The sequence below is a fragment of the Elgaria multicarinata genome, chromosome 10 (genome assembly GCF_023053635.1).
Source record: "Elgaria multicarinata webbii isolate HBS135686 ecotype San Diego chromosome 10, rElgMul1.1.pri, whole genome shotgun sequence".
Lineage (NCBI taxonomy): Eukaryota > Metazoa > Chordata > Lepidosauria > Squamata > Anguidae > Elgaria > Elgaria multicarinata.
The window spans coordinates 46,977,520-47,001,577 of record NC_086180.1 but is presented as its reverse complement, the minus strand read 5'-3'; the positions used below and the strand labels follow the sequence as shown (position 1 = coordinate 47,001,577).

Genomic DNA, 24,058 nt, shown 5'->3' with positions numbered 1-24,058 from the left:
AGCAGAAGGAATGGGCAGAAGAAAGGCTGGGAAGGACCTCCAGATGTGCTGGATTGCAACTCCTATTAGCCATTCTGGCTGGGGGTGATGGGCATTGTGGTCCCCCACAACTGGAAAGGACCAGGTTGGGGAAGGCAGCTGTAAGGGTAGTGCTGTGCATGCAACAAGTGATAGAAAAAATTGCTCTGTTAAAAATGTGCGGATTACTAGAACTTTCCTATTTTCAAGGTTGTTTTACTTATTGTGAAGGGACAGCATTTCCATTGCACTGCGTATCAACTATGCCTTTTTTGCTGCACATTTTGGCCTTATTTTACAGCTAAGATCTCCTGTGTTTTTGAATTATCTGAATAATCAATTTTGTTAGTGCTTAGAACAAAAAATATAATTGGCTAAGAGTTTCAAGTTAGAGACATCAACTAGCCTTTGTAAAAAAGCTCCAAACAGTTCTGCAATATTTTAAAATGAAGGTGCAAAGGTTACTTTTTAACAAAAAAAATGTTTTCCAGTGTCCAATATATGATGCAAGTTAGGCTACCCTAACACTTTATTCAGTACAACAGAAGTTTCTTCTGTTACAACATGTCCCTCACTTTGAATCAAGCATAAAGTATTCCAGTTTCAAAAGGTAGCATTATAGACAGATACAAAAAAATAGATCCAATAGGATAGGTACTGCTTTGCCATTTAAAGGCCACAAGAACCCAAATTACAACTACTGTTCCAATAGGTTTTTAGAATAGGGACCTCTTTATATATGACTGTCCTAGGCCTGTGAGGTAACTTTAAAACAAATTAATTTATTAATTTAATTATTTAATCTCTCTCTCTCTCTCTCTCTCTCTCTCTCTCTCTCTCTCTCCCCTCAACGCCTGGCTAGAGCCGTCTTGAAGCTGTTGACATGATTTTCCTTGTCCCCACAAAAAACAGAAACTACAACTCCCAGCATGCCTTTTGCCCAGATCTCCTTCCCTTCTGCTCTCGATGGGGCCTAGTAAATGAGGCAGCCAACCCAGGTGCACCCCCTTCAGACCCAGGATGGCAAGCCACTTCCAGATGATGGCTGTCACAGCCTGATAAATCTTCCCTCCCACCCAAGGCTATTGAAACAGAAGCGTGAATGGAGGAATGACTGACAGCTAAGGTTAGAATGGACTGGTGGGCGGAGTTAGTGGCAGTTGAGGAAAGTCAGTTAGTGGGGGCTAAGTTAGGACTGAGATATAGTGATGCTAGTACTACACCTCACAGCATGCCTTTGGTGGCCCTCAGGTGCCCATGTCCTGAGAGGCGCTTTCCTCCTCTCATGTCTGATGCTGCTCCTTGACAGAGCATCCAGGAGTAGCATCGCCAAGGAGGGGAGGTGTCAGGATCAGGTACTAGTGATGTGCTTTCAGGATCCAGGTCCGAGCTCAAAGGGCTGCTCTGCTGCAGAGTGCTGGCAGAACTCAGGCCCTGGCCAGCAGCAGTTCACGATAGGGTAATTTGGTGCAGCTTGGAGCAGCTAGAGTCAGGGCTATTTAAGATCAACATTGTGACTTCAGCATTTGCCACAGCAACATCGTTCCTGTGGTGCTTGGCTCCTGTTCCTGGTTTCCTGATGCCTTGTTTGTTCCTGACCTCGGACTGCTCTCTGGACTACGCTCTTGCCTCTGCCACGCCTTGTTTGTTCCTGACCTCGGACTGCTCTCTGGACTACGCTCTTGCCTCTGCCACGCCTTGACTTTTTGGACCTTGGACCGTGCCCTGGACCGTGCCCTTGCTTCTGGCCCTGTCTGGATCCAGGTTTGACCTTACCCTTGATCGGCCCTGGACTTGCTACTACCACGGGCCCTGTTGGACTCTGGTCTCCGCCACTGGGTTGCCTACAGAACCTCACCCCTGCCTATTGCTCCCACCACGTCAGGGTCATACCAGTAAACTGCTCTATTCTAAACAACTTGTGTGTGTGTTTGTCTTTGTACACCTTCGCTCTCCAGGGTCCCGGCACTCAATCTGCGTTCCCAGCTGCCCACGTCCCAGACTATTACAGGAGTTAAGCGGCTGTTAATGGACACGCACAATTCTGGTCAAGTCCTGCTGGGACTGCCTTAGCCCACACTTCTCAACCACAAAGTGCTCCATCAGGAGCCTGTACTGAATGGCCGGGACTGGGCTGGGCACTTGCCCCCCTTCTTCAAGCCTGTTTCTGGGCATGCACAGAGTGCTTCCATTTCCTCCTTCCATCCGTCCCTCTTAAGGGTGAAGACTGCACGTGTGCTTTCCTCAATTTCTGAGAAAACCAATATCAGGATGGGATGCCTTTAGCATGTTCAGAGTTCAGCCGCTCAGAGACACGCTGTTGTATCTAGTTATGATTTTATAACCACACGTGGGAGGAGGCACCACAAATGTATGAAGCCCATTTATGTGGGTTGTTTCTTTTTATGTGGAATTGGGTTGACTGCTTGAGACTGAGCTTAGGAATTACAATGGCCACCAAAGGCCAGTAAGTCTGGCCTCCCACCCAAAGCATGCAGGGAATTGTAGGCGTAAACCTAGGTTTTTTTATTAAATTCTTTAAAAATACTTAAACCCCCAAAATTCATGTTTTTATATTTTTTCTGATCCGTGTACACAAAGTCCTGTCTGGGTGAAACAGCATTAAGGCAGTACCATACGTGGAACTAGGTAAACATTTCAGGACATGTGTGCCACACACATGCTTTCCACTTTATTGATAGAGATAAACATGGTCAAGTTCACACATCACACTAGACCATGGTTTAGCATGGGGGTGGGTAACCTCTGACCCAGAAGCTGGATGGTGAACCTCAGGGGTTCACCATCCAGTCTGCTAGCTTCTTTCCCAGCCCCTCTCTCCTAGCAGGGAAGAGCACCTTCAGCCAGATGAGTGATTCACTCCTGTTTACCTCTGAGTAGACACACAGAAGCTTTGTCCTACTTACTTTTGAGTACATTTCAAATCAGTAATAATCACATTTCTTGTGAAATGTTTAGCCTATTTGTATGACAATTTATTTTTTTTCTAACTTGTATCTGTTAATGAATTATCTGGAAATATTGCTGTATTTTATTATGAAAAATCTTATGTTGTTGTAAGCTGCTTTGAACATGGTTGCATTATGGAAAAGTAACACACAAACAAACTGATATGATGAAGAAGAATCACATTTTGGACCACCCACAGATTGAATACAGCCCCAAGACCTTGCCCAGATTGAAATTTGACCATCAAGCTGAAAAAGGTTTCCCACAACATGCATGAGTGACAGTGAACCCTGAGCTCATGTGCTTTCTCCTTCCTCCTGCAAGCCAGGATGACATCAGGAGCTTTTTCTTGTTTTTCAGTAAGCAGTTTAGCCATGTTGTCAAGACCTGGAACTGCAGCTAATACTAACTATGGTTATTTTCAACAAGCCAGCTTCAGAAGCAATGGTTTTTAGGTGGCTGCTTGAAATTGAACATAAGGGTTGGGTTCACACAACACACTAACCTACACTCAGTGGTTGAGAGTGGGTTGTTATTGAATCATGGATGCATAAACACAGTGCATTTTCCTCAGGGTGGCTTGTTAACTGTGCAGTGTTAACCACCCTGAACAACCCAACAACAAACCATGGGTTCTCAAGATGGCTTGTTCCAAAAAAATAAGTTACAATGCATGGTTAACAAGCCATCCTGCAGAAAATGTGCTGTGTTTAGATAACATAATAACTATGGTATAACAACAACCCAGTCAATTAGTGTTAAACATAATGTGTCGCATCAGACATCTTAACAAACCATTGTTTAACTGGCTGTATGGCAAGAGAAAAGGGGAGCGAGCAAGCCCATGGGCTGTTGTGGCTCATGCATGTCACACTAAACCATGGTTTATCGCAATGGCCGAATGGAACTGCTGTGACAAGAATGACTTGTTGATCTTTAGTATCTTTGTGTGGGATTCTCTGGGATATCGGGTAAACAACTGCAGTGGGGAAGTTATCTGTCATTTTCAAAAGTTGATCAGAAGGACAGGGGATTCTCTTCATATTCCCAGAGCAAAGTTTGGAAGGTGAAATAAATGCACCAGCTCTGCAAAAGTACAGCAAAGCAATGTAAGCCTAGGCAGTGATATGCCTGCAATTTTTCAAAGTTTGATGCTACGTGTAGGCCTGAGCCAGAAGTGTGTGTATCTGGGTGGGGTGGGAGATATTTTCACAGATGGAAAAACTGTCTCCCTCCTTTCATCTCATTTTCAGGGACAGGAGGGTTTGCCTACAGGGAAGAAATCAAACAGGGAGCCAAACTGCGTTGCAGACCACACAGTATAAGCGTACCATTTCTAATTCAGTAGCTCTCTCTCAGTACCCTTCCCTTTCAAAAGCAACAAAGGGCACTTAAAAGCAAAAGTGCCAAATGACCAGGGAAGAGCTGGCTTTTACAATGAGATCCCACTAAGAAAGATCAGAAGCAGTGGGTCTGAAACAGCAGCCTGCAGAAGCTGGACATGCAAAACAGCACCAGAAGTGTTAAGAAAAAGCTTGAGGGGATTCATGGACTGTTTTGGACCCCTCAAAAAGCACAGTGTTCTCCCAAAATGTTTAGAACTGAACTGAAAGATCAGCTTAGAATTGCATGTTCCTTAGGCAACCCCCGGAAATAAGCCTCTTAAAAGATGGGAAATTCTATTTGACAGCAGATAACCCAATATCCCTGGAAGCATTGTTTCAGCCAGTAAAAGAAATCACATAAGGTACTAAGGCTCAATTATGCCCTCAGCTTGTACTATGCAGATGTTTATTAGCTTAGGTCTCAGAGGACTGCATTTATTTTGAATATAAAATCCCTATCAATTCTTGGCTAATTGTATAAAGCGGTCCTATAGTAAGATGCCACTTTGCTTTGCAATTCTTCTAGGAGTAGAAAGGGGCAAGCATGATGCACATTTATATGAATTGAGAGTTTCCGATCAGAATTCTTTCTATGCTCCCAGTGTGCGGAATATCCATTAGCATGTTCAACCTAGTTTCTCTACTCAAGCCCATGTTAACTTTCTCATTTGAGCCAAAGTCCAAGGATATTGAAGCATACCTAACCCTTCTAAGTTTTCCAGCTGCACTTTGGAAACCTAAGAGTTTTCTTTCACTGAACATAGAAAGTGAAACAAGCTGTAACTTGTATATTCTACCTCCTCATTAATCAAATTTGCAATACAAGTCCTCCAGCTTGGATTTGGAACACTTGCAGAACTAGAAGTACTCTCAGTTTCCCCATATATTGCCAGTGTGAGAAAGTTATAAACAGAAGTGAAAACACTGATCTCAGTTATCTGATCACAGCAAATACCTCTTCCCCCTATTTTCTCTCAAGCATATGCAGACAGTACATCTCTAAACAGAATATTTAGCCATGCTTTCAATTTAAGCAGTGTACTGCAGTATTTCTGATCTATAATATAGTATTTTGGTGTCTACACATGCTGAATTTGTTACTCTTTCACATAAACTGTCTACCTATTAGTTTTGTAATACCGTAAAAGCTAAGCATCTACATCACAATTTGAAATGTCCACAAATCAGGGGGGATGCTAAATACAGACAGAATTATACTGAAAAACTCTCATGATAGTGAACAATAGTGCTGAAGTATACATGAGCAGTGCTGAAGTATACATGAGCAGGTTTCAAGAGAAAGGGTGGAGAATGCTGAGAGTAATAGGACTTTTTCTGACTAAACATGCATAAGATTGTGCCCTAAATTGATTTATCATTTGATACAAATCATACCCAATTATGTATGAGACCACCTCTAGTTCTACTAAGGTACTTTGAAGTGTGCATCAATAGGAAAGGTAATTATGGCAATCAACCGTTCATTTTTTTCTGCCTTTTGTGAACTTTTTACACACTTAAGTAGTGTTTATACTTTTGAAGCTTTCCGCTATTGAATCAGAAAAGATGCTCACAATCATGAAAGAGGTCTGTTCTGAGGCATTCAAAGTCTACTGCTTAGCAGTACAACCAACTCTTAAGTTCAGGCTTTCAAGTTCTATCCCAAAAGATTAGGACCAGTTGCAATTTTACTACACAAGGTCTAATACAGATTCAATAAAGCCCTAAGTCGTAAGCACCTAACAATGGGCACTAAAGCAAGCACAATCCATAAAGGTCTTGCAATGAATTGAGAAAACAGCTTCAGGTAGACAGAGTTCATCAGGGTCGGCATCAACACACCTGGCACCCTTGGGCAGCTGCCAGGGCTCTAGCAGGGCTCACTGCCAATTCTTTCTGTGCCTCACCCAGCACTCAAAGCAGTACAGATATCTGAATCTAGCCAGCCTTCTTATTTCCCATAGTTCCTCCGACATAGTGTCCCTCTGGGGTATTGTGGGAAGATAAAAGGCTGGATAGACCCAGGTGTCCAGAGCATCATCCCTACAGCTAGGGCAGCTCAGTGGGGCCCACTGACAGAAGGGCCCACCAGCTGGCAGCCCCCTTAAATTTGGCACTGCCTTAGTGTGCCCTGTTCCCAAGGGAAGTGGGCAAGCAAATGGATAAGGAGGATGAAGTGAAAACACTCAGTGCATCTTGCCCAAAGAGCGTCTGACACATGGAACTAGCTGTAGGACATCAACCACTGAAACTACCTCTCTATTTCCTCTTGTCTAAACTGGACATATGGATGTAAGAGTCAGAAGTTATTCTATTCTGAGAAATCAGGATGGGATGCTGGGGAGGATGAAGACCAACATATGAAGACCTGATGGTTTATAATAGGTCTGAAATATTATGTTGTCCCCACCTTTCCCCCCAAAGAGCTCAGGGTGGTGTGTGTCATTTCCTCCTCACCACCATTTTATTCTCAAAACAGCCCTGCAAGGTAAGTTCAGCTGAGAGATGGCAACTGGCCCAAAGCAAACTTTATGGTTGAGCTGGCCTTCAAAGTCAGGCTTCCCCCAACATGGTCTCACATTAACCACTACACCACAGCAGCAACATGTGATTAAAGACTAAAACATCACTCCAAACTCTTAATCTGCTGAAGAAATGCCCCAGATTTTTTTAAAGTCTGCTGCCCGATTTAAGTACAAACACTTATAAAAACTGCAAACGGCAATGATCATCTGAAGAGGCATCCCCTTCTCTCACACAGCACACATGAAGGAATACTGCTTCTATGATTATGGCATGTGCAGAAACACACACACACAATTTTCAAGGTGCTGCTCCTTACCTTTAAAGATCTAAATAGCTTGAGACACAAATACTTGAAATATACCAGCTTGCCTGTGTCTTAAGAGTTTTCACTAAGGCCCTACTACAAGTATCTTCCTTATCAGACGTGTGTTATGTAGTTAAAGGAGAGGATTTTCTCAGTGGCTGCACTCCATCTTTGAAATGCTTTCCCTAAAGAGGAATACCTGGTGCCCACTTTACAATCCTTTCAGTGCCAAGTTAAGACTTTTTTATTTACCCAGACATTTTGATTAGCATAAGGCCTCAGTGTGCTCCCCAATTATTTGGTTGATGTTGAGTGTTTTATTGTAGTCGTTTTTAAAGATCGTAACTGTTTTACAGTAGGGAAGCACAATTTTCTCGAAAGCTTTCCAATTCATTCCCCCCGCCCCTGAAAAAAAAGTATAGATGCAACACTGCCCTCCTAATACCACAGGACTTGTGAAGCATTATTTCCTTCTACCTTAATTGTATTTCATTTTATACTCCTGGCTTTAGATATTGGGGTCCAGAACCTCAGCCTTAGGGGCCACATCTACCCACCCCCCAGGCAGGTGTCATAATATGGCCCTCTGGGAAGGGACCCCCAGAAGGCTCCACCCCATTTTCCACAGCTACAGATCATTTGGTGGTTTCCCAGCTTTTTTGCAATCCCCCCCTTAAAATGACTTTCTTAAGGCTTCCTTACTGGTAGTAAGAACTGATCTAAACTGTATTGCTCCAGCTTGAGCAGAAGAAATAATATAAAGGGAGTAACACATTACATCCCTAAGTAGATCTAACCTGCCCTTTCTCAGCATGCACACAGACATATATCTAAAATCAGGGACCGGGCCATTGTGAAAGTGCACTCGGGTGTACAATCTTTTATTCAAGTCACTCAAGCTTGGAGGAAACTGCTTCTCCTAGTTTGTAGCAAAATCTGGCAGTAAAGAGCTCTGATTGGCTGGAGCAAGTGACCCAACCAAGAAGCCTTCCCCCGGAACAGTTTTTCAACCAATGTAGCTTTCTGCCCTAAATGTAAGAGGCCAAGATTAACTGTTCGGCATTTTATGAATTCATTTTAAAAAAAAATGAAAACAGCCCACCTGAAGTGAGGATGTTCGTGGGCAAAGACAAAGGCCAAACCAGGATTAGAACTAGAAGTAGGTTTATCATTTACAGTGAAAATGCAATGGGAGCCCAGACTCAAACCATATAAAACATAACCGCACCAACTTCTGTTTTGAGTTAGATACATTTGTATGCAACTTCCTTTGCAAAGTACAATTTCAAAGATAGAAAACAAAACTCAGAAATATTAAGTAGCCTTGGACAAGTCACCAAGCACATGACTGAGGTGGAGTCTTGAATTAACATCCTAATTCCAGTTTTATTCATGAGTTCACACCAAGTTCAATTAGTAAAGTAACTGTGCATGTGCAGCCATAGCTTATTAACAATTTTAAGTTTCAATCATATTTTGCGCTGTTTGTCAACTATCTCCATGTAGGAATAAACTCAGAATCCCCAGTTCTTTTCTAAACTGGATGAATGCTTACTTTTAACCCACCAATGTCTAAAGACAGCCTCCCTTCCTTCAACAGAGTCCTTTTACATAGAAATTTAAGGCACTGTTCCTTTGTTTTCCAATATCGTAAATGCACTTAACATTCATCCAAATTTTACAGTCCAAGGATATTTTGCCCTAAAAGATGTTTGTTGCATGGACTGGATTCCTAAGCTGGAAAGGTATCTGTGTATTTTGGAAAGACTGCTGATCCTACAGCCTTTTCATTCCTTCTGATCTTACAACTGTTTGATCTGGGAGCATGATTGGCATGTGCTTTCTAGATATAAGGCTACTGGAAGTGGGGCATTTCACTAGCATCTTGTCATCCACTGCTACATTTTTAGTCTTCCATTCAGTAAGGTCATTTTCTGCAGTAGTCCAAGCTGAATTGCACACCATCCAATTCCATTGTAAAATGGAAGGCTTGATTGGTAGAAAGTTACAAGAAAGTTCAGGGCCCAGAACACTGTTGTACTTAAGTCTTGCTTGTTTAGCAAAAAAACTGATTGGCTTGCTGCATCCAAGAATCTACTAGCGCCAAGGCCTACATGATACACACAAACATAAAAGCACAACACATACAATTTACTTTTGCTTATTGTTATTCGATACTCTGAGCAGGATCTGTGGTTTCTATAGCATCATGACTGCCAGGAAGTTCCTTGCATTTGCAATCTGAATTAACTGCAAAAGGTTTGCCTGCAGACAAAGCTGATTTCATTAGGAGATTTGTTACATTTATATTCCGTCCTGGCCCTATCGGCACTTAAACTGCACAACTCTGACAGTGAAGTTGGGCTGACACAGTGGCTTGCCAAAAGCCACCTCTTGAGCACCACAATAAAGCAGCAGTTTGAAGCTGGGTTCCGCAGCATTCTAGTTCTGAGTGCCACCTGGTCTTAGGTCTTTGCACTGAGAATTTAGCAGTCCACTGCATGATGCTAGGACAGCAGTAGGCAACCTGGTGTCCTCCAGATGTTTTGCACCACAGATCCCATAAGCCCCAGCTGGCATGGCCAATGGTCAGGGATTATGAGAGTTGTAGTGAAAAACATTTGGAGGGCACCAGGTTGCCTGCCATTGTACTAGGATATAACAGCTTTTTAGGTGTATATTTATAATAATGTACATTCAGATACATGTTTTAATCATTTTCTGCCTTTGGTAGTCAGTGTCAGTTGTTCAATAAGTTCAATTACCAATTTTGTTATCAAAGTGTAAAGTTAAAAAGTGTTTATTGGTAAGACAGACAATGGTCTCTTGATCAATTACTTGTGAATATTATTATTTTCTGTATTTTCCAGAAAAGAAGAATAAGGTGAAGCAGTTCTAATACTTGGTTTCATAATATATTTAATTATGATGACTGAACTAACAAGCTCACAGGCTGACCCCCCTCATGTCATCCTGATGTATCATTTTGCATTTCACTGCTGTAAGTCAATTTGAGATCTACAGCAGGTTGGAAAGGCTAGTAATGATCCTCTCTGCAGTCTCTAGGGAGTCCACATTATACACAGCTTACATTATTTATGAAGTCTGGATGATGCCTCCATTAGCCCTGCAGGATTACACACCAAGAGATACCACTTACACTTGACAGTACTGGCTACTGCACTGCCAGCACAGCTTAATTCAAGTTTACCTACTCCCTAGGCTGATCTTGCCTTCTGTTTACATACATTAAGCTGGAAAGCAGTGAGAATTTGGTTTGGAAATAATCATTGCCACTTAAAGTTCATGCCTTAAACTAGACAGACTTTACACATGTCACTTAAAAGCACTTCTCTCCTCTGCTAGCATATGTGCGTGAAAGACAGAAATATAGTTTTAAAAACCCAATACAAGCGCATTAAAAATTGATTGATGCCCGTGCAACAAGGATTTACAATCACATTTCAACCTTCCTGCACTTTGGTGTCGCCTGTGAACAGATGTGTTTTTTCTCCACCCACCATTATTTTCTTGGTCTGTAAGTTAGGGAATAGCTTTTTTCATATTTGAGTTCTCCCCACTGTACAAAAATATAGGGAGAGGGGAGCTGCCTTGTCAGTTTCACCAATGGGGCAGGGGGAGTCTTTCCATCTTTTTTTCCCTGCTGCTATTCCTGCTTTCTAAGAACAGGATGTAGAGGGCTTTTGTGTGTGCATATTTTGCCTTCAAAAAGGTATGCATATGCACAACACATTGCTGAAGCTGACATGGTTTCCCCCTCCCTGTCAGCTTTATTGAAGGGCAGGGGGAGGGAACAGTAAAGGAAATGGAGGTGGGATGGGATGATGCTTGTGGGATTGCATCCAAGTCTATTCACGGAGCAGTATAAGGTAGCATCCGGTATAAGCAGGTGGGAAAATGTTTTCTCCCACTCTAAGTTGAAGGGCTGAGGTGATATCTGAAGCAGGAAAGGCATAATTTGTGAATAGTGGCAGATGTGCATTAGCGGGGCAGGGAGGAAGGCAGAATGAGAAATGCAAGTGCCTTAATTACTAAATTTGCGTCCTACCTTTTTCCTGCAGAATTTTAAAAAATGTGCAACTTCAGCCTTACAGATTTTCCATCAACACCCTTCCCCCAACCTGGTGCCCTCTAGATGTGTGACTACAATTTCCATCAGCCCCATGGGAGTTGTAGTCCCACAGATCTGGAGGGCACCAATCCTTATGTCTTAGTCTCTCTAAACACTCCACTCCACATGTGTTCCAGAGTCATCAGATCTTCAAGGATATCACCAAAAAACCACAAGTAGGGGGAGGGATACTGCAGAAGAGAACTGTATTTGATTTCAGGGGGGTTGAGAGAAAGAGAGAGAGGGTCAGAACTAAAGCAAGGACAAATCAGTATCCTTGTAACCTGATCTGGCCTTGAACTGAAGTGATCTTATCTGGGGAGGTGGCTAGGAAGTATTGTAAGGCTCTTTTAGCTTCTGAGAAACATATCCTGAAGACCCAATTAGTTATGCCTTGAGAAGAGAAGGCCCAAGTATTATTGTTATCAAGAAGGACCTGAGCATTTCAAAAAGCTTTTTAAACACAGACATAACAACAGTTATGCAAAGCTGCTTCTCAGCAGGTATCTCCAGACTGCTTCTAGGTGTAACTTGCTTATATAGAAAAATAAGCTTCCAATAAGATAGCAACTGCCAGTGAGAGTATTAGCTATCTTCACTTCCCAGCAGCCAAATGGCAAATGTTTGGAGGGAGAATCTTAGCAGCTGTAGTTAAGTTCTATTTTCTAAACAGGGATAGAGACAAAAGAGAGGGAATTGCAAGGGGAGTGAGTTAGATTGGCACAGATTTTTCCATTTCTTGTGGCTGCAATTCAAGTGTAAACTCTGAATGTGCCTTCAATTTAATTAAGAATGCTCTCTTTAGTTGCCTATTAGTATTCACCAGTGATTCATCCTAGACCCATTTGGAATATGCCCTTTTACCAAGAAACCTTTCAGTCATAAGACAAACAGCAACTGTTACTGGAATATGTGGCAAAAATGTTCATTTATTATACTTCTAAACCACCATATAACCCAACTTCTCTGGGCAGTGTACATTAAAAGCCTAAATTTCAAACTTCTTTAATTTTGATCTCCACATACATTTCATTACAATAAAGATCAGTTGTCTCCTGAAGCCACTCCTCAAATTAAATCAGCCATTCATATTCCTACCCTGTATTAAGAACTGCTAAGCCACCCCCACCCCCACAGCTTCAACTATTAACAAAGGGCCAGTAAACTGCTGTCCCTGGCTTGTCATAGCTTCCCCTCACCAATTCTCATGAAGGTTGCTGGGATGAAAAGCCAGCGATTTTAGATTTGGGAGAATTGGAGTGTGGGTGGGTGTCAGTAAAGGATGGCCATTTTCAAAAAGGGAAGGTGTAGTCGCAGAAGCCTCCTACTTTAACAACAACAACAACAATAACAACGGCTTCGAATGTCCCAGAAACATTAAACAAGAAAGGGGTGTTGAGATTACAGAGAAGCAGACGGAAGAGCACATTTCTATTGTGTCGGGTTGGTTTGTTTCCCTTAACTACAGAAGTCCAGTCAGAGTGGCCTTATCCTGCCCAGAGAGAAGGAAAAAACCATGACAAGTTTCTTCGACTTGGCTTTGAACACAAAAGGGGCCCGTGCGCCTGGAGGATCGCCGCACCGGGAACAAGGGCTCTTTGCTTTTAATTTTATTTCTTCTCCCCTCCCCGAGAGGCGTTAGTTGAGGAAAGAATGGCAAGACCGAGAAAAGAGAGGGAGCCGTTCTTGGCGGGTCTATTTTGCCTCTGGAGCCACAAAGGGTCTCCTCCATACATAAAGAAAGGGAAACTTTTGAAGGCGAAGTCACCAGCGCGGCGGCTTCATCTCCCTTCGGTTTTCCCTACAGCCGCCATCATGATGGAAATGAAAGCTCATTCCGCACACAGTCACCAAAAACGCCTCAACTCTATCTCCTGCTTGGTCTTTCTCCACCACCCCTTTAAGTCCAAAGGGGCAACAAAAAGAGAAGGGGGGGAGAGGCACAAACACGCTTTAAAAAAAAGGGAGGGCAGTGGGATCTAATAGGCACAAAACAAGAACCACTGCGCGGAGCTTGGGGAACGGTATGTGTGGGTGGGGAGAGTTCTTGAACGCAGGCAAACTCTGGTCAGGAAAGAAAGCGGAGTAAAGCGAGAGTTCTTACCGGCTGTCGCTGGCGGGCTGGCGGGCGGGGGGTGGGGGACAGGGAGAAAAAGAGCGTGCGAAAGGCCGGGCAACCCGCCGCAGCTGCTGGGCAAATTGGCGACGTCCCTCCCGCTGCCTGCCGCTCTGCCTTTTCCCCCCTCGTTCGCTCTTCCCCAGCAGCCGCCAAGCAGCCCCGCGTTCGCTCTGCCGCTGCGCCTGGATTGATCTGGTCTCAGTGGCGTCAGAGAGTCGGAGCCACCCAACCTCCACTTACCCCACTGCCAATACACAACATACGTACACACACACATACACACACGCTCGCTCGCTCTCCCACTCGGCCCGCTCAGGGATCCTCTCCAAATGCCCGCCCCCGCTGCTACAAGGAAGGCATTGCTGGCTGGGCTGGAGAAACCGCCCCGTTCCTTCTCTCTCCGCTTCCTTTCTCCTCAGCCCGCCCCAAGGAGGCTGCTCAGCCACGGCTGGGACGGGCGGCCTGCGGTGGGGTTTGGAACTTCGTCAGGAGCCATTTGCGAATGGTCGCGAGCAACCAGGGCAGCCTTTCATGTTGTCGTTTCCAATTCCCAGCAGCTTTGACGTGGGTCAGTCGGCAATCCGCAGAGTTGCTGCAGGCAGCGCGTGGCCCCCTCGTCCGTGAGAGAAAGAGAGCGAGCAACAGGTTCGGAGGCCCTGAAGCAAGCTGCTGGCGTGGAGTACCCATCAGGGGCTACGGCCCTAAATATATTTATGGTTTGCATGCTTAGACGGTTGCATACAAACCGCAACACACACATACCCAACAAGTGGTTCCCCCCTCACCCCCAGTATTTTTCTTTCAGAAGTCGTAATACGAAGAACAAAGCTCGCCTCCTCCCCAGAAATGCACTTCCCTCATTAGTTTCTGCCTGGTCCTCTCCTGCCTGCACATATACACACACGGTGTGTGGATGCAGGAGGGAAATGTGCAAAATGCATGCAATTTAGGGGTAGTGAACCACAGGCAGACTTTTAAAAAAATCTATGAAAGTCTATGTTTGCAATTAACATAAGACCATAATAAGAAGAGCCATGCTGGATCAGACCAAAGGTCCATCTAGTCCAACATTCTGTTCATAGTACTGTGGCCAAACAGCAGCCCACAGGATAACCACAAGCAGGACATGAGTGCATCAACACTCTCCCACCCATGTTCCCCAGCAACTGGTGTAAGACAGGCATACTGCCCCTGATACTGGAGGTAGAATATAACCATCAGGACAGTAGCCAGTTTCAGAGGGCTTGCCCTGTTAAGCCTGTATTCCTAAAATATTGGGTAGTAAAGCCAACTGAGCAGACAAAAAGTTTCTTGGTGCTACAAAACTTAATGACCTGGTCACCTCAGGCCACTGTGCTGCGGCAATTGCCACAGGCCACCATGTTGCAAGTGGCAGGCAGTTTTTGAATATTCAAGCTGTGGCTTTGTCATGTCCAAACCCAGGCTGTGGAGAAGATTAAACAACCATTCCTTAACCCTAGAACAGGCCATGAGCCAAGCTATGGTTATTTGGGTTTGGACAACACAACAAGCCGTGACATGAATATTTGTAATCACTGCTGCATGGGCTGCAGCCCACCATGGCTTAAATAAGACACCATAGCTTATTTGATCATGTGAACCAGCTCAATGTATATGGACCAGAGCACTTTTCATCAGATGCATAAAGTCATGTTTCTGAAGTGGGCACCAGTCCATGAGAGCTTATGCCGCAGTAAGTACATTAGTCTTCATGGTGCCATAAGACTTTCTTCTTGTGTCTGTGCATATATTATATATACACACATATTTTATAATTAAGGCCCTAATTCATACAATGTTCCTAACTCTAACTATTTGAGTTAGATAGCAAGTTACTTTGGACAGCTGTACACATTACAATTGATGTAATGTGGGAAATCTGATGGTTCCACAGAACATGTGCAATATGTGGGCATCATATAAAACAAACGCATCTTAGCCGCCAGTGAACAGATGTTTGAGCAGTTTCCCTGAATATATACATTGATGTTTAAAGATGTATATGCACTCATGTATCATACAAATATTGACAATAAAAACATAAGACCAAAGGATTTTTTTGTGATCCGCCCAGAGAGCTCCGGCTATTGGGCGGTATAGAAATGTAATAAATAAATAAGGATCAGACCAAAGATCCATCTAGTCCAGCATTCTCTTCACACAGTGGCCAAACAACCCACAAGTAGGACATGAGTCCAATAGCAACCTCTCGGCCGCATTCCCCAAGAACTGGTATACATAGGTATAGTTTTCCTGATACTAGAGGTAGCTGCGATGTAACAGACCCTTACACTAGTCTCGTTGCATATACTCTTCTCAGGCCAAGCAGCACTACTTGAAAACCTGAGGAAGGGTTAATTAAGACCTTTCTCTTAGCTATGAGGGAAACAGGTTTAATATAGGATCTGTTCTAAATATACTGTGGGTATAATCTGGTGTGGGTGTTTAATAACTGTAAGGCAGGTAAATAATGCCAAACTGACACATGATATTTGGTAGCTAACAAAATAATAATAAGTATTGTTATTTAAAAGCTTTAAATAAAAATATAACCCTTTCAATCCTGCCTAATCTAAACTCTCTGCACACTAACCACCTCACTCTCTTTACACCAATCTTTACACTCTCTTTACACTCTTCTTAGTCTACAAAAAATAAAACAACTCCCAGACATCAAGCCCTAAAAAATACTCCCCACAAACTCTCAACACACTCCTTATATACTCCTTTCCCCTCCCCCCCACACCCCTATTACATCATAAACCACACTCACTCAGTTCTAACATTCTATACTTACCAGACATACTAAGTCAGACATATACAATATAATCAATTGTGGGGTAATGCCACAGTACCATATAGCCATCAGTACTAATAGCCATTGATAGCCTTATCCTCCATTAATTTGTCTAATCCCCTTTTAAAGCCATCAAAATTGGTGGCCATCACTACATCTTGAGGTAGCAAATTCCATAGTTTAACTATGTACTGTGTGAAGAAGTACTTCCTTTTATCTGCCCTGAATCTTCAATGGGAGAATTGACCAGTTATTCCTACTCTACTTTCTGTTCTTTAACTGGTTATTGATCCATAAGAAGACTTCTCCTCTTATTCCATGACTGCTAAGTTTGCTCAGGAGACTTTGATGAGAGACTTTGTCAAAAGCCTTTTGGAAGCACAAGTAAAAAAAGTATATCAGATCACCCCATCCATATGCTTATTGACATTCTCAAAAAGCTCCAAAAGATAAGTGAGACAGGACATACCTTTGTGGAAGCCTTGTTGAAGCTTTATCAACAGGGCTTTTAATTTGTCAATAAGGTTAAGAACATCATCTTTTGTCACCACTTTTTGCCTTGGTTCCTTCTTGAAAACATTCAGTCAAACACAGGTACCTGTCGTCATCTTCTGCAATGAAGATAGACGAAAAGAATTAATTCAGCTTCTCTGCCATTTCCTTATGCTCCTTTAGTATTTCTTTAACTCTGTTGTCATCCAATGGTTTAACTGTTTTGCTACCTGGTTTCCTTGGTGTTAACACTGGTGTGTAGCCAGCAACTATTGTGTGAAACTGTCGTTAATATTTCATGGGAAATGAGATTCTATGAGAAAAGGATTCTAGTTTTAAGCTTAAGCACATGTATATGGAAGGTATGACCACAACTGTGATGGAGTTACTAATGGCAGGGCTGTCATCTTTTGATCTAGTTGCTTTTAACAGCTACATGGCAAGCAGATATTCAACTGGCGCTGCTTTCCCCAACATAAAGATGCAGTGATGGAGGAAATGAAACTGGTTGGATTGCTGCTTGTCATGTGTTAAAGGCATCAAGACTTTACCAGGAAACATAAAATTAGCTAGTAATAGATTTTATTTGTACAGACCATAGGCTATGACATGAAAATGACAGCATAATGCATCACAATTGTGAATTACACAATATTGTAGGAATAGAGGGTGATGCTATGGAAAGTGGAAGGCAAAAGGAAGAGGGGCCGACCAAGGGCAAGATGGATGGATGATATTCTGGAGGTGACAGACTTGACCTTGGGGGAGCTAGAGGTGGCGACAGCCGACAGAAAGCTCTGGCGTGGGCTGGTCCATGAAGTCAAGAAGAGTCGGAAGCGACTGAGCAAATAAACAACAAAAAAGTAGATCCAGAATGAAATGAAATAAAAAACTCCATAAACACCAAGAACTCCACTGCCCTAAGTCTGATTTTAGCAGTAACCACAGAGGCATTTGCCAGGGGTGTGTGTGTGTGTGTTTCAAGCTACTTACAACACAATCCTATGTACGTCTACTCAGGTAAATTAGTATAGGATTGCAGCCTTAGTAAGATAACAAGAACAAACAAGCTATTTTGCTTCAGGATCCATTTGCAAGCGCAATCCAACTGAGAATGAGTCAAGTTCTCAATTGAGCTTAGATTCACAGACACATAAAAGCTCATCTTTTGACAGTGACCTTTCAGGACCTTTGTTGGGTTTATGCAGATTCTTGGGGCTGAAAAAGCCCAGTTTACTGCAAGATAAGTTTCTATGTCATGAGAGCTTTAAAAAAAGGTTCCACAGGGAAAAAAATCTTTCTACGCTAACAGTTTAGCAATTTAAATTACTCGTTTTAAACCACATTTTGATCTGTGTCATCTACACTATATTGACAACCTGGCACAATATAATCAGATGCTATGAATGTTGTACTCATTTGAAAAGTACAATTTACAATTCTAATTTCTTATCACCACGAATCTGGGGAAGGAAGCTGAGACATACTCAATGTGTGCAAGAGAGAGTGTTCAGTGTTCAGTGAGAGTGTAATTGGAGGGATTTGAACCTGCCTCCCCACCCCAGTGTTCGAACAAAGCATGCTGCCTACTACTTTCTCATATATGGCTGCACAAGTCCGATCAATATAAGGTTAAAAGCAAGGAGAGCATAGAAGAACTATACTGACACATCTCGAGAGACAGCCTGTTATTTGGATATAGCCCAACACGTGGATTCCAGATGTGCTTCTGATATGGGAGGGCAGGGAGGGACAATCCAATGCAAAACCATCGAGTGGAACATGAATGAAATAGTATCTGAAGAGAGACCATATTACCAGAGACCTTCTTAGAGGATAGAATACCCTTGTGAGAGAACATAAGTGTCTTGCTGGGTCACACCAAAGGTTTATTTCAGCCTTCCCCAACCTGATGTCCTTGAGATATATTGGACATGCAACTCTCATTATTCTTAGCCACCATAGCCAATGGTCAGGAATGCTGGGCATTGTTGTCAAAAAAAACATCTGGAGAGCACCAGGTTGGGGATGGCTGGGTTACTCTATCTCAAACAGTTGCCAAAGCAATCAACCCTGGCAAGTTCATAGGCAAAGCATGTTGAGAAGGTACCTATTACAGCATTTGTCAGTAGCAAATGATTATTACAGACATGCTACCTCTGACTGTGGAAGTGGAGGGTAATTTTTTTTAACCTTACATCACACAAGCCTAGTTCTGTATTGAGCTGCCAAACCTTCTCTGGGACTAAACAACTTTAGACTTCAGACCAGGGGTAACATGACTGAACGTTTCTGTTGTTGTTGTCGTCTCTTTTCTTACACGTGGCGGTTTTTCTAGATGGACATGACGGGCTTTGCCAAGTCATGTTGTCCTTCACTGACTCAGAAACTTCGTTACTATTGAACATAGTATGACTGCTTTCTGTATGTTGATGTGGATGTATTTTGGTAGGCCCAGTTTCTGAAGGTTTTCCGTATACTTTTTTGATGTGATGATGCTGATTGATGTGACTAACGCAATAACTGTGATCAATTCTGCTTCCTTGGCTGATTAGAATAGAAGGAGTTCCTTTCTGTAACTAAAGAAACAAGCAAACACCTCCCTTACTACCATCCAGCCAACAAACCCATCTTTGAATTGGCCAATCCAGAGCCTTAGAGGGATATTTCCCCCAAGCTTGAAATGGCCCTACTTCCTAGGTAGATTAATAGTTTCAAATACTATTTGGATGATCATAATGATACCTTTAAAATAATAATAATAATAATAAAATAATAATAATAATAAAATAATAATAATAATAATAATAATAATAATAATAATAATAATAATAATAATACTGTTTTGCTGCATAGAGCCAGCTAGATTAGAATAAATCAAGTGGCCAGGAACCTCCCTGAGCATTCTTTTCATTCCCCAGAGTCAAACTATTCTCTTTCTCTTGACCCATTTGGGTTCAGCCTCTGAGCTATCAAGTCCTTTGTACCCTTGGTTCTGAACTCTATCATTGCTCTGGAGTCCAGGCAACAGTTGTTCTTTCTGCTTCTGGGTCTCAGCTAGAAGAGTAACCTGGAGTCTGTTTGGCTTCTAGTATCATTCCTCATTACTCTTTCCTAGCATGATTCTGCACTCTGAAACCTATCCCCCATTTCCAGGGGAAGAATCTCCCACATTCCAATTGTGGCCAAGTTTGCCAACAATTCCAGATCCCTTGTTTACCCAGAGAGAAAGCGTTATCCCTCAGTAAAGTACCCATTCAGTCCAAAGCCAGGATGGCCACATAACGCAGCAGAACCAGTGAACTCACTACATAGATTTTGGGTGCCCTGTAGGGGACTAAGACCTATGAGTGAGTTGTTGGTTTTGAAACCAACAACCTTCTGTTACGTTGTACTATTGTGGTACTATTATGATATTATATAAAATGTTTCCTTAAACCATTTACCCCATTTCTGTTCCTTCATGTAGTATTGCAGTTTGTATGCTGGTTAGCACCACTTTTTGCTGTTTATTTCAACTGCTGCCTTCTATATTGTATAATTAGGATTCCTGTATTGAGCAGGGAATTGGACTCAATTCCAACTCTACTATTCTATGATTCTGATTTGTTTTTATGCTCTTTTTTAATTTTGTTTTTGTTAATTTGGATTTTATTGTTAGACATTCTAACTGCCATGGGGGGAAGGGCAGCAGAAAGACAGGATATCCATTAAATAAGTGAATAAATAATACATTTTAGTGTATTAGTCTGTCCAGTCTTTGTCAATATTTCTGCAATCCTTGGCCAGATCTTCACCTTGTATCATACTGGTATGATTCCATCATGATAAGGCTATGTCCCCCTCACATATTTATACTTCAGAGCACACACAACGACATCAGCTGTGGTATTTTGGATAATGCGGAACAAAAAGTACGAACTAATGCTGCAAAAACGGTATATGGAGTGTGTAATGTACCTCAACAGTTATCAGTGCACTTCTGTACTGGTAAAAAGCACTAGTGTAGATCTTGCCTTTGTTTGCAGCTGAACCTGTTCTTATGCAGCTTTTGAACAGCCTTATAAGGCAGGATTGCCAACTTTGTGTCTGTGTGGGAGGAAGGGTATGTTAAGCCACCTCTGCCTTTAACTGCTTCAAAACAGACTGCAGGAATCAGCAGCTGCAGCTTTTCCTGGAATGGAGGAGGAGGAGATGATGTGAGAGGAAAAGCTTCATCTGTTCATGAGCCCTGGGGAACCCCTGAACAAGATACATGCCCTTCTCCCAGTGAGGGCGCATAGATCAGTCACTTCAATGATCCTTAATCTACTCCTTAATAATCCTTTATCTACTGGTTACTTGAGCTCTGGCAAGAAGACTAGGGCTCAACAGACCATTCAGCCGTCCATGGGCTCAGCACAGATGTTGAATATTGACAACTGCTCTCACCAGGCATATTCCGCTTTTATACACCCATTAAAGTGTATAAAGAGCTTCGGCTATTGGGCGGTATAAAAATGTAATAAATAAATAAATAAATAAATAAATAAAGCAAGGGTGTTGAACCTCAGACCCATGGGCAAAATCCGGCCCTCCTGGGTTTGATTCTGGCCCTCAGGGTTTTCTCAGAAGGCCAAGTCCCTTTCCCCAACCCCTAATCATGTTATGGTTTACTAGCTTTGGCCTGTTTTTCCCCAGGTCATGCTGTCTTTAATGATTCAGGAATTTCCTGACAATTGAGTGTGTTTTAAGTGTGAGTGCTTTCTAGATGCTGGTGTTGGTAGGCCCAGTTTCTGAAGGTTTTCAGTATAGTTTTTTGATGTGATGAGGTTGACTGATGTAACTAACAAAATAACTGCAAGCTTTTCCTGGTGCCATAGTTCTTTAACTTCCATGGCCAGTAGTGTATATTTTTCTCTCTTTTCCTCTTCTTTTTCTACAGCATTTTTGTCATTAGGTATTGCTATGTTAATGAGGTATGTGTTTTTTTCTTTTTTGTCTATAACCGTTATGTCTGGTCAGTTGCAAGGTATTGTTTTGTCCATATGAATTGTTCTGCCACAGTATACTTTATGATCTGCATTTTCCAAGGTTGTTTTGGGTGAGTATGTTTAGTAAGCTGTAGGTTATTTGATGAGGTTGAATTTGATGGCCAGTTCTTGGTGACTTATTTTTGCAGCTGTATTGGGTCTGTCCATATAGTCCATTCCTGCCAGAATTTTACACCTCCTGTTACATGGTCTATTGTTTCTTGGAATTGATATTTCTTAAATAAATCTGTTGTGATGTATTTTTGATAGTTTTTGGTTGCTATAACTTGATCCCGTATACCTATTAGGAAACCTTCTATTTCTGGAATTAAGTTGTTGTTGTTCCTAATAACCAAAGGTATCTGGATGCATAAGAGAGCCATGTGTGCAAACATGGGTCACAAGGTGGGGTTGGAGTGGGGAGAGAGAATATTTCCTAGCAGTTGGGTGGAGCTAAATAAGTTTCCTTTTTAGTGTGAGTTTCTTGTGTATCAAAAGGCTAGCATGCCCCGTATGTTCTGTAGTAGTAATGGTTTCATTCTGTTAAAAGCCTGGCATGATTTTCACTATTGTTTTATACTTCTGGCTGCTTAGTCAGAAGACTATCTGTTTATGACTCAATAAGATTTACCAAGCCCTTCATTTTTTGGATCCAGTCTGCTTTATACAGGCACTTTCTACTAAAATGAACAATGCAAACATATATTATATCCTTTGCAAATCAATTAAGAATCCCATTTATTCATTATATCATGCTAAAACATAGCTTGGGCTGCAATCCTATGTACACTTACTTGGGAGTAAGTCCCTTTGAACTCAATGGAGCTGACTTTTGAGTAAACATGGACCAGCATGGTTATCTTCAATAGTTTTTTTATGAATGTAGTCTTCTAGAGTGACTTAGGAAGGGGGTTGAACTTTGGATTTTCAAACTTCAGCATAAACAAAAGTTGTGCCCAAGAATTCCTAGATTTTTATAATCACAACACTACACACTTGGAAAATGTTGCTCAAATAATGTTCTCTTTTACCCACAGCTTCAGCCCATCCTCTTGCCTCCAATATATGATGTGTGTATGTTCAAGTGCATTGCAAAACTTATAGAACACTTGGTACTGAACAACAAAAATCAAAGTAAACAATAAAATAAGAACCATAATTGTAGTATTTTCAAAAATGTCAGTGAGTCTAACTCTAAGAAGTCATATTTATGTCTTTTGTGGCTAACTCAAGAAGATAATGCATTTTCAGCACTACACATACAGCAGCCGAGATCCCGACACTTTTCACCATTTAGACTTTTCTGATTCCCTTTTCTCTTCTCTATGGAAGAATTATACCATACTGAAATAGGATGCTAAACCATGTGATAGTGGTATAAGATGGTTTATGACAAGCTTGGCATTACTGGGGAGAAAGCAGAACTATATTTCTTTTTGCAAAGGATTAATTATTCTGGGAGCTACTTTTAAGACCAAGATATTGAGCTTACTTGACTTTGATTTAAAATAAAATTGCTTCTTTTTGCATCTGTGTTAGCTTCAGTTCCGTTGTGAGTGCCAAGTACCCTTTTCCTCCAGATTTGAGTATTTACATAAAACAATGCATTTTAATTCCAGATTGATTGTGGATAAAACCCTACAGCAACTATTTTTGTTCTGTTTGCACATTCCCTTAGATAAATTATCATGTGTACTTCACCCAAACCACACACTGAAGAATTTAGAGTTGGGAAATCCTTTGGCCAGCTGTTAAATACATTTTTTGTATTTCCAAAAAATGGAAATACATCACCAAAAGAAGTACCAAGAAGGATACAGATTGCATATGCAGATGTACATGTATACCTGCAGATTTAAATATACTTTCCATAATTTAAATAGGAATACCGTACATCTCAGCATAGAGGAGAAGGCAGTGTCCAGGTGACCTATGCGTATGCTCAGTCTACCCAGCTAAGGCTAGAAGAAGTGTTGCTGGCTCACTCCCCCTCAATGCCTTGCTCTGAGTGGTCCTTCAAAAGAAGGGGAACCCAAAAGATTCCACTTCCTGGTTGGTTGGATATAGCTGGAAAAATGCTATGTGTGTAGACTACATTCAAGTTTCTCAGCTTTTACTTACAAATTTTAAAAAAATGATGCAAAAACCACAAGCCAAATTATAGATAACGGGCTGCATCATGTTCTCTATAAAATGGCTAAGTTTTTGGAATGGGAGGTGATGGGGACACCAAACAGAGGCTTAGCTGTTAGAGAACCTGGTTTAAAAGTAGAGTTTGGAAG

At 42.0% G+C, this 24,058-nt stretch overlaps 1 protein-coding gene across 3 annotated transcripts in view; it reads right to left on the bottom strand.

Annotated features, from left to right (window-relative positions):
* SMAD1 (SMAD family member 1) overlaps nucleotides 1-24,058 on the bottom strand; it is a 113,370-nt gene that overhangs the window by 36,650 nt on the left and 52,662 nt on the right. Inside the window, exon 1 of one of the 3 annotated variants that reach the window (XM_063136370.1) lies at nucleotides 13,440-13,751. The exons of 1 other annotated variant lie outside the window; for it this stretch is intronic. The gene's annotated coding sequence lies outside the window, so the exon portion shown is untranslated. Of the gene's footprint in view, nucleotides 1-13,439; nucleotides 13,752-24,058 lie in introns of those variants that run through there. One more of the 3 variants, XM_063136367.1, reaches the window with a different exon arrangement.